Source organism: Bos taurus, chromosome 22, assembly GCF_002263795.3.
Source record: "Bos taurus isolate L1 Dominette 01449 registration number 42190680 breed Hereford chromosome 22, ARS-UCD2.0, whole genome shotgun sequence".
Classification (NCBI taxonomy): domain Eukaryota; kingdom Metazoa; phylum Chordata; class Mammalia; order Artiodactyla; family Bovidae; genus Bos; species Bos taurus.
Genome location: NC_037349.1, coordinates 15639423 through 15650511, shown reverse-complemented (window position 1 = coordinate 15650511; position 11089 = coordinate 15639423). Strand labels below are relative to the sequence as shown.

The 11089-nt window shown below is 45.1% G+C and overlaps 1 protein-coding gene across 1 annotated transcript in view; it reads right to left on the bottom strand.

Moving 5' to 3' along the window:
* Positions 1-3661: 3661 nt before the first annotated feature.
* The window catches only part of ABHD5 (abhydrolase domain containing 5, lysophosphatidic acid acyltransferase), a 61879-nt gene continuing 54451 nt past the window's right edge, over positions 3662-11089 (bottom strand). The window contains exon 8 of the transcript XR_009492290.1: positions 3662-10929. The gene's annotated coding sequence lies outside the window, so the exon portion shown is untranslated. The remainder of the gene's footprint in view (positions 10930-11089) is intronic.

Sequence of the window (11089 nt, the reverse complement as noted above, 5' to 3'; positions counted from 1 at the left end):
TAAATACTTCACTGTCTTCTCGCTTGCAAGGTGTTTGAGAAGTTGGATATAATTTTTACCTTTGTTCTTCCATAGGTAAAGTTCTTTTCTTTTTTCTCCTTTGGCTTCTTTCAGGGTTTTTTTTCTTTTTTTTTTCATCTTTCTCTTTGTACTTTAAAAATGACATGCCTAGATATAACTTTTTTTTTTTTTTTTAAAGGGTGGGTGGATTTACTCTTGTTAATTCTACAAGCTTCCTGGATCTGTGGTTTGATGTCTGAGATTATTTTGGAAAATTCCCAGCCATCATTTCTTCAAGTATTTTTTGTTCTTTTCTCTTCTCCCCCTGGCATTCCTATTACCATATTACAATTCTGTAGTTGTGTCACAGTCCTCAGATACTGTTCTGCTTTTGTTCCTTTTGCTTTTTGGTTATTGAGATAACCTCAAGTTCTTTCTTTAGCCACGTCCAATCTAATAAAAGCCCATCAAAGGCATTCTTTACTTCTGTTAGTATTTTTTAGCCCTAGCACTTCTCTTATGGTTCTTTCTTAGGCTTTCCCTCTCTGCTTCCATTGCTCATCTGCTCTTAGATGCTGTCCATTTCACCCATTAGAGCCCTTACCATGTCAATCCTAGTTGTTTTAAACTTTTCCATCCCTGCCATGGCTGATGCTTGCTTGTTCTTTCTCTTCAAATTGTGTTGTCATTCGGTATGCCTTGTACCTTTTGTTTCATAACCAGACACGATGTACTGGGTAAAAGGAATTGCTATATTCATTTTTTTTAAAGAAAAAAAATTTAAAAAGAACTGCTATAAATAGGCCTTTAGCAATGTGGTGCTGAGGGGGAGAGAGGGGCGGTGTTTAATAGTCCTGTAGTCAGGTCTCAGTCCTTTAGTGCTCCTGGTCTGTGGACTTCCCAAGAGTTTATTCTTTTCCCCTTAGGTGGGACAGGATGGCTTGAGTGGGCTGGAGCTGGGTATTTCTCTTCCCCTAGATCACTCAGGCTCTGATAACGCCCCAGCAGGTTTAGGCTCTAGTTAACTAGTTTCTCCTGGGGGCAGCCTTTTGAAGAAGCATTGCAAAATGATTTTTCCCCCTCTACCTGCCAGCCTCCTGAGTAGATTTTTCTCAGGTATTTACTGTGGGAATCTGATAGAGCTCCAAGAGGTAAATCTCAGTGTTGTGGGAAACAACCCTGGAGTCTTCAGGTCCCCCTTGAGTTTTGAACTCTGAGTTGTCCACACTGAGCTGCAGTAATTTATCAATTGTGTTGAGATTTTCCTACCCTGGCACTGGTTCCCATGCTGGCTTCCACCCCTGAGTCTCTGCTCAAGTGAGTAAGTACCTGTTATGTTCACCGGTCTGCCTCTCCAGTCTTGGGGGGCAGTGGTTTGACGGTGTCCTCCCCTCTTACAGATCCAGGAGTTGATTTAGACTATTCGGTTTTTTGTGTGTATTGTTAGGAAGGAATGGACTCACTCCAGTGTTCTTGCCTAGAAAATCCCAGGGACGGGGGAGCCTGGTGGGCTGCTGTCTATGGGGTCACACAGAGTTGGACACAACTGAAGTGACTTAGCGGCAGCGGCAGCAGCAGCAGGATGGAACGGTGACTTACAAGCTCCTTACATATGAAACTGACATCCTAAAATTCCTGCAGATTTAGAGAGAGAATTTCTGATAAACATAGTGTTCAGGGGCTTGCCTACAAAAATGATTTGCTGGTATCCGAATCCCTATTGTTTCCTAGCCCCGGTAGCTTGCTGAGTCTTTACTCACGGCTGCCTGAGCCCTGCCCCATCCGCTTCGTCCTCACTGGCAGCTACCCTGCTGGTGTGCCTCCTTTGCCCCTACAAGTGGAGGGAGGATCTCGGAGGAAGGTGTGATGAGTGGGGACAAATGGCTACCCCTGTCCTTTGAATGGGTAAGGTCAGCTTCCCTCTCAGACTGTGAATCGGGTGACAGTGTGCTGCCCCTGCCCAGTGCTGAATTCGTTCTGTTGCCTGCAGGCGGTTGGGGGCAGCAGGGACAGGAAGATGAGATGTACAGCCAGGCAGGCGCCTGAGCACGACTGAGCCAGGGTGGGAGGCTGCTAGCTCTCCGCAGGAGTCCGTGGTCCAAGAGCGCTCCCTTATCAAGACGCATGCGCAAGCCCCCACGCCTCACCTTCAAAAACCGAGACAATCATTAAAGATGGGAAGGCTCCGACTGCATCTTGCTGTGCTGAAAAACAAAAGCAGCCTGGCAATATTACCTGAAATGCAAAGCTGGCCTCCTCCAGCCCCTAGATGTGGCCTCCGTCTCTCCAAGGACTGTCTTTGCTGTCCAAAGACTTGTTTTATCTTGCAAAGGGTTCCACAACAAGGAACGCCTGGCAGCGTCCACGTGTGGCCCAAATGGCCAGGCTTTTATGCCCCTGGCTGGCTCAGGTGCCGCATGTGCTGGGGTCCCACCTAAGGCGAGGCAGATGTGAAGATGCTCACAACTCACACCACAACTGGACAAGCTCTACCCCAACAAGGCTCCAGGCAGCTCAGCTCCAAGAGGGGGACGGGTGGGGGTAGGGCTGAAGCTCTCAGCAGGGATTTGCCTTCCCAAGCTGACAAGGGTGTGAACATTCCCTTCACCACTTCAGCTGTGTGGCCCAAGCACAATGACACAGCAGGAAATACAGTCAGTATGCTAAGCAAATTTATCTGTTAGATCGATTAAGAAAATTCTAAGCTTTTTTTTTAACCTCTACTTATTCTTTGACGCTATTCCTTTATGTCAATCTGAGTCTCTGATCTGTGTTATTTTCCTTCTTAGAGAAGAAATGTCTTTTAGCTTTTTCTTGCGAGGCAGATCTGACAACAAACACCTTCCATTTTCATTTGTCTGAGAAAGTCTTGATTTCTCTTTCACTTTTGAAAAATAAGTTTCACAAAGCACAGAATTCTAGGTTAGTGGGTTCTTTCTCTTAACACTTTAAATACTTCACTCCACTCCAGGTCTTCCTGCTTCTGTGGTTTTTGAGAAGCGGGATGTAAATTCTTACCTCTGTTCTTCCATAGGTCAAGTGCTTTATCCCTCACTCTAAGCCTCTGGATTTCTTATTCATAAAACCAAGTGTTGCAGTTCCCCAAATCCCAGGATCAAGGCCTTTTAAGAGAACGATTGATCGAGTGCCCTCCCTCAGTGGCTCCCTACTCCCCAAATTAACCCTTGATGACATCCTAGAACTTCCAAGTGTGTTCGTTTCCTGTTGCTGCTGTGTAGATGACCACAAAGTTAGTGGCTTGACACAACACGCAAATTCACTATCTTCTAGGTTTGGAGTTCTGAAGTCCTAAACAAATCTCCCTGGACCAAGATCAAGGTTTCCACAAGGCCAAGCTCCTTCCTGGAGGTTTAAGGGGAGGATTCATTTCCTCGCCTTTCCAGCGTCTTGGAGCTGCTGCTCTCCTTGGCTCGTGGCCCCGTCCTCCACCTTCAAAGTGAGCAACGCTCAGCTGAGGCTCCCTTACGTCTCTGTGATGCAGACTTGCTTGCCTCCTTCTTCCACATTTAAAGACCTCAGTAATGACACTGGGCCCACCTGGCTCATCCAGGCGACTCTCCCTCTGTTAAGGTCAGCTGATTAGCAATTTAATTCCATCTGCCACTCAATTCCCTCAACTTCATAACAGTACCTGCACAGATTCCATAAATGATGACACAGCCTTTTTAATAATGATTTTTTAAAAATTTACTTTATTGAAGTATAGTTGATTTACAATGTTGTGTTAATTTCTGCTATTGCAAAGTGACTCAGGTATTCATATATATATATTAACTTTTTATTTTGGAGTATAGTTGATTAACAACGTTGTGATAGTTTCAGGTGTACAACAATGTGATTCAGTTATACATGTATCTATTCTTTTTCAAATTCTTTTCCCATATAGATTGTTACAGATTATCCCCTGTGCTATACAGTAGGTCCTTGTTGGTTATCCGTTTTAAAATAGCACTGTGTACATGTCGATCCCAAACTCCCTAACTAACCCTCCTTCCCACTCTTCCCCATTGGTAACCAGAAGTTCCTTCTCTAAGTCTGTGAGTCTGATTCTGCTTTGCAAATAAATTTATTTTTATAATTCTTTTTGTTTTAGATTCTGCATATAAGTGATACCATATATTTGTCTTTCTCTGAGACATGACCATCTTCAGGGGAGTCACTGCTCTCTATCACACAGGCCAAGGTCAGAATGCCTTTCCCAGGGTCATCTCCACATGATGCATCCTGAGGGGACTTTCAAAAATAAGTCAGTTTGTGTGCGCGCATGCTCAGTCACTTCAATCGTGTCGACTCTTTGCAACCCTACGGAGCATAGCCTGCCAGGCTCCTCTGTCCATGAAATTCTCCAGGTGAGAATACTGGAACAGGTTGCCATGCCCTCCTCCGGGGATCTTCCTTACCCAGGGATCGAAACAGAACCTCTTATGTCTCCTGCACTGGCAGGAGGGTTCTTTACCATCAGTGCCACCTAAGCTGCTAGTAAGTAAAGCACCCAGCAGACACACAATAACACCCCCAGCTCCTCACTATCCTCCCCATGTCTACCTCCTCAACCACTGCAGTTCCCAAAAGATGAAATGTGGGGAAACACTTCTCAGTCAGCATAGGTAAGATGAAAAAGGAAGGCTAGAAAAACAGGCTGTGATGGGGGGAGGGGTCCAGAGATGCTGTCCAGCCTCCCACTCTCCAGCCGGAAGGGACCACAGCTCACAACCTGGATGCCTCTGGTACCGAGATAGAGGCTGCTCTGCAGTGAAGGCTTTTCCAGGTCACACAGCCCATGGGGCTTAGAGAGAGAGCATCCAGGGGCCCTGAGCGGGTGGGGTGCCCTTTGAGGGACATAGTCCCAGGGTCACGGCAGGGACACACCTGGCAGGCAGAGGCTGCCTAGAAAGGTTTAGAGCAGGGGCAGTCCTGAGCCCCCTGCTGTACCGGATGCACAAATAAGTGAAGTTCATAGCTAGGATTTTGATAGCTGCTTCTCTCACATGATAGAAAAGCAGCGAACCAACAGACGTGAGTGTGGCAGGAGCGGGGTGTGGTGGAGAGAATAAACTGGAGGGGGTGGAGGTATGAGGAGGGAATTCAAATGTGTCCATCATGTTTATTTCCTTAGAAACAGAAGAATCTGAATGGGGCAAAATGCTAACATGTGTTGAATCTAGGAGTGGGTTATATTATTCTGTCATTCTGTGTTTAAAATATTTTTAAAGGGATAGAAAAATGGAGAAAGAATGGCTGATGTGAATTCATAAAGGAATCACACGAACCCTCCACCACACACACACACTACTTTCAACATAGGCTAATAGTCCTTTCCTCGCTCCCTTTCCGTCCATCATTAAAATAATTTTCTCTGTATGTACAATTTATATAATCACAGTAAGTAGTCATAGGGCTTTTTAAAATTTCAATGAGTTTTCTTATCAATTTAATTATTTTAGCACATTGTTCAAGTTAATTAACTTTCATTGAGTTGATTGACTGTTATATTCCAAAAAAGGTTTTTAGGCTCAACAAAAAAAGATTTGTAGAAGTTCACATAAAATAGCTTGTTTATTACTAAAATTGGAGTCTTTGGAATATTTATCTGTATTTTCCAATCTCCTTACCAGCTACTACCCAGAAATAAATTTTTTTTCATGTGGACCATTTTTAAAAATCTTTATTGAACTTGTTATAATAAAACTCGTTGCTTGCTTTATGTTTTGGTTTTTTGACCATGAGACATGTGGGATCTTTGCTCTCCAACCAGGGATTGAACCCACACCCTCTGTATGGGAAGGCGGAGTCTTAACCACTGGACTGTTAGGGAAGCCCCTTCTAAAATTTTGTGTTTCTTTTTGACTCCTATTTTTTAAGTGCAGGTGAAAATATATGAATTACACAAATTTGTGTTCTTTGTTCCCCTTAAGACTGCATCATATTGAAAGAGAAACCAACACAGTATTGTAAGGCAATTATCCTTCAATTAAAAATAAAATTTTTTTAAAAGACTGCACCATAAGCATTTTATCCTATGATCAAGAACTCAAAAGTGTAATTTTAGTGGATCCTCCACATTCTTTTTTAAATTTTTTGGCCACACAGCACAAGCGGGATCTTAGTTCCCTGAATAGGGATCAAACCCTTGCCTTAGAGTCTTAGACACTGGACTGTCAGGGAAGTCCTCCACATTCATTTTAATGGATACCATGAACTGTTTAAACAACCATTCCTTGCTAGCATTTTGCATATTCTGGCACTTCCCTATCACTAGAGTGCAAGACAAACATGTTTGGGTGTGAGCCTTTGACCCCAATTGCTTTTCTGTGACCATTTCCTAGAACTGGAGGTACCCAGTGAAAGGGCACACAAGTGTTTAAGGTTCTTGACAGCAGCCGCCAAACTGCTTTCCACAAAGGATTTAACAGTGTGATCTGGTCACCAGATTGAGTCTTTGCTGCAGCTAGCTCGGCAAGAATTTAGGAAACCTATCTCAGGGGCTTACTCTGCTTTTCTTTCAAATTGGTAGTGAACTTGAAAATTTTTCAACAGTTGTTTTGAGCATTTTTATGTCTCCTCTTGCCTATCCACAGTCTTTGTCTGGAGTTCTGAGGTCTGCGTGGTCTCCCCGTCATGGGTGTGAGTCCTGTACCTGCTAAAGACAGCACGCGTGTGTGCGCGCTCAGTTGCTCAGTCGTATCCGCCTCTTTGCGACCCCATGGATGTAGTCCACCAGGCTCCTCTGTCCATGAGATTTCCCAGGCGAGAACACTGGGGTGAGCTGCCAGGTCCTCTCCAGGGGCCGCGAGAGACAGCACCCTTTGTCTAACTGTGAAGACCATCTGCCCCCGTTCACCATCTGCTTCTGCCCCAGGCAAGCAGATCTCGGCTGTGAGGCTTGCATTTGTCTGTCTCTCCAGGTTTTGAAATGGCTGTTTGCCCTGTGACCTCAGTCCTGTGATAAGTCCAAGAAAAGTCCTTGACTTGCAATTTTTTTCAGCTGTTTCTTAAGAATGAGAGTAACGACTTCTAAGTTCTTTATGTGTCAGAGCTGAAACCAGAAGAGATTTTTCTGGAGCTTTTACATTCTGAATTCAATTTCTCTAGTGGTTCAAGGACTATTCAACCATTAAAGAAGTTGAATTTGTAATTTAAAAGCTCCTCCAAAAGCCAAAAGATCTCCAAGCCTCTGGGTTTCACTGAAGGAGTCCACCAAAACTGAAGAGTCCTACAACTTTAACAGAATGTTCTGCCCAGATGATTTTCTAGATTGAATCCTCTTTCCATTAGCACAAATTTTCATCTTTAACTTATAATGTATTTCTAGTTTGTGTGTCTAGTTACGTATTTATGTCTTCAGTATTGAACACTAGACTATGGGCAGTTATTCTGACTCTGTATACTTACTCCCCATATTCACTCAGCATATTTTAGCATATTTTCTTATTCTTCCATCAGAAGCTTTAATTCCCTTTCCTTTCTCTTTCTCTGTAGACACGTGACTTTACTGATGGAGTCTGAAACATGTTCAAATGGAAGTGAACAATCCCTGGTACCAACTGCCTTTATAGTGGCCTAATGTGGCTCCTTTGGATATTCCCCAGTATCAATTAAAAACAAAAGCAAACCATCACTACCACCACCACTACCACCAAAGCAGCAGGATAACTCTTTTTTTTTTTTTTTTGATAGGCAAGTAGGATTTATTGGTGGGCACAAGTGAGGAACAGACAGAATCAAGGCTCTCAGGAGTGCAGGGCCCGCCAACTGCCCAGGCGGCCATGATTAGGGATGTATTTGACCCCACAGCCATCCGAGATGAGCTGCTTTTCTGTCACCGTGTTTCCAAATTCATCCATTAAACTTGGTAAATCCTGACTTGGGGAGGTGGATCTTCTGGCGGGCAGGGAACTTGAACTTGGCCAGTGGAGGGCCTCAATCACATGCTCCTCGTTCTGCAGCTTGGTGTAGATGGACTTACAATTTGGCCAATGTGGACTGGCCGCTGTGCCCTGGGGCTTTCTAAGGGCACCACATATCCGTCTGGAGTGTAGACAGAGGAGAGCATGCCAGTCATAAGTGTCCAGTTGAAAGGGCTGTCTCCAACGTCCTTTAGGGCAACCTGTATGGGCAACAGGCTGCTGTTTGCACAATGAGTGCATAACTCTTTATTACTTTCCTGCTTTGCCATACTTATGCCATTCAAGGGCTGGTTTCCCTAACTTCCTGTCTGAGGCTGTGGAGGAGGATGTAGCTGGTACCAGGATTTAAACACTGCACTGGGGGCTCTTAGAAGCAGGAACCATGTCCTGACCAGGAGCTCCTGGTCTCCATCTTCTGGATGGCGGCATGGGCAGGCAAAAGGGCAGGAGTGGTGGAGGAATGTGGGAAGTTTGGGGCAGTCATTTCAGCTCTGATCTCAGGCCAGGAAGACTCTCTGGAGGTCCCCTAGGCCGTTTCCCAAACCAGGCTGGATGTCTAAAGCACCCAGGAAACGTGTCAAATATGGGTTTTTGGCCTCCATGCCCAGAGGACCTGATTCACTAGGCAGGGCCTTAGAATTTCCAACAAGACCCCAAGGTTGTTCTGCTATACTACTAGTATCGGAATCCTTCAATCCAGTATTTGTCTGCCTCCAGGAAGCAGCTCCAGAGAAGGCAATGGCACCCCACTCCAGAACTCTTACCTGGAAAATCCCATGGACGGAGGAGCCTGGTAGGCTGCGGTCCATGGGGTCGCGAAGAGTCGGACACGATTGAGCGACTTCACTTTCACTTTTCACTTTCATGCATTGGAGAGGGAAATGGTAACCCACTCCAGTGTTCTTGCCTGGAGAATCCCAGGGACAGGGGAGCCTGGTGGGCTGCCATCTATGGGGTCGCACAGAGTCGGACACGACTGAAGCGACTTAGCAGCAGCAGCAGGAAGCAGCTCACCTGTGCGAGTCTCAGAACCTGTGTGAGGGCTTTTCTCTCTGGAGATATTTTTTCAGAAAACTAATTTCAATCACTCCTTCCTGGTGTTAGTCATACTTTTCCTGAGCAACCCATTCAGTCCCTGAGTAAATAACCAGCTCTGAAGCAGGACACTCATGGGGACTTGAGTCAAACCATGAGAAGTTTCTGTTGAATCTCTGGGTGGGTCTTGTGAAGGCTGTTGTCACAGAATAGATTCCCAGCTCCGCAGCCGAGATTAGAATTTTTAAAAGCAGCTGGTGGAGATGCTGCTGTTTTCACCAGAGTGAGGCCTGTGTGTGTCTCTGGTAGGTGATACCCACGGTCCTGCCAAGAAGGCAAGACCCTCAAAAAGCAGTGGCCTGCCCTGTCTCCCACCAGGATGCCCCTTGCTCTAACACCTCCCTTTCTGGCTCCAACTTCATTTCCCCAGCTTTGACTCATTTAGCTTTCAACTCCCGAGCACAACACCCACGTCCCAGCATTTGCTGGGCAAACTCCCCTGTCCAGAGCAGAACTCCGGGTGATTGTCTTTGCCAACAGCTCAGAGCTTGTCAGACAAATGAGTTTTCCATCTTTCTTATCCAGCCCTGATCAAACTTGCTCAAAGTGGCACCTGCTTCAATCTCTCTCTTGCACTTTGTCCTGCTCTTGATCTGCTGGAGCAGCTGCTGCTAAGTGTGGCCAAAGGTAACCTCAGCTTTACTGTACAACTGTGTGCCCAGCTGTCCCAGGAGGCCAGGGATGAAGTTCCAGGAAAGTGAGAAGAACTATGACCTTCTTGGTCCTTTCTGAGATGTGTGATTCTGCCTCAGGAGGGTTGTGTGGCTGCCCCTGTTTCCATGGTGTGGCAGAGCTGGACAGGCCCCACAAAGCAGGGAGGCCAAATTCCATGAGACCAGCTCACTGGGTGGGTCTGACTTCCTATGATGCTGAGAACCTGATATTTTTAGAAGTGCATTACCTTTTGACAATAGAGTATATTCTTCTATCCCCACTTTCCTCTCCAAGGAAGAGGAAATCTGTCACTCCCACTCCACTGAGGAACAGGGTGCTGCCCTATCACTCAGACATTCTCAGAGTATGAGAGTCTAGATTGGAAGGTTTGCTTTTTAAAAAATCTTACCCTCAAGTCTATCATGTACAGTTGTGCAGTCTGTGCACTGCACAACTTCATGGGATGCTCTTTACACAATCTGAGGTGAATGAGGCAATGAGTGTCCTGCTAACCCCAATCCTTACATCTATCTCGCCCTGAACCCTCCTGATCTATGTCATGTGCTTCTAAATCAGGGGTTAGCCAACTATGGCCCACAGAGGCCTTATAAGTTTTACTAGGAAGGTATTTTGGTGTTTTAGTTTGTTTCCTCACATTTTGTTTTGGCCACACCACACAGCTTGCAGGATCTTAGTTCCCTAACCAGGGCCAGAACCTGGGGAATGCTCCAAGTCCTAACCACTGGACCACCAGGGAATTACCCCCTCACCTCTTTTTAAAATTCATTTTTCATTTTTCCAGAAAGAGCTCATAGATGGTAAGTTTTTTCTGTGTCCAGGGAATCATCATGATCTTGCAAACCCAGGTAGTCACCTGGGACTCTGCATTCAGAAGAGCCCCACACCTGGTTTAATGGTCTGCTGCTGTCATCTTCAAAGTCTTAGTACTTTTTAACAAGGGGCCCCACGTTTTCATTTTGCTCTGAGTCCCACAAATTATACATCCAGTCCAGTATGGAGTTTTACACAAGAACACTGTTATTTTGTTCTCACATTTACTTTGTTCTCAGTAAACTGGGCATAGAATTTTAGGTTCAGCATCAATTTTCTTCTGAATTGTGTAGACAGTTCCCATTTTGAAGACAATCCATCAGACTTTCAAGCAGTCTGTTTGTTGAAACTTCACGTGTTATCTCTCCTTGAGGAAACGTGTAGGATTTTCTCTTTATACTTAGCCAAGGATCCGTGGCACCTGTAAGAGGTTGAAATTTCACTAGGTGATGGCCATGTGTGTCTTTTCCCCATTACTGCTTCTTGCCACCTGAGGGCACCTCAAACCAATTTACTTTTTAAAAAACAGAAATTTAAAAAAAAAAAAAAAACAACACCCAACTATTTTCTATTCTCTATTT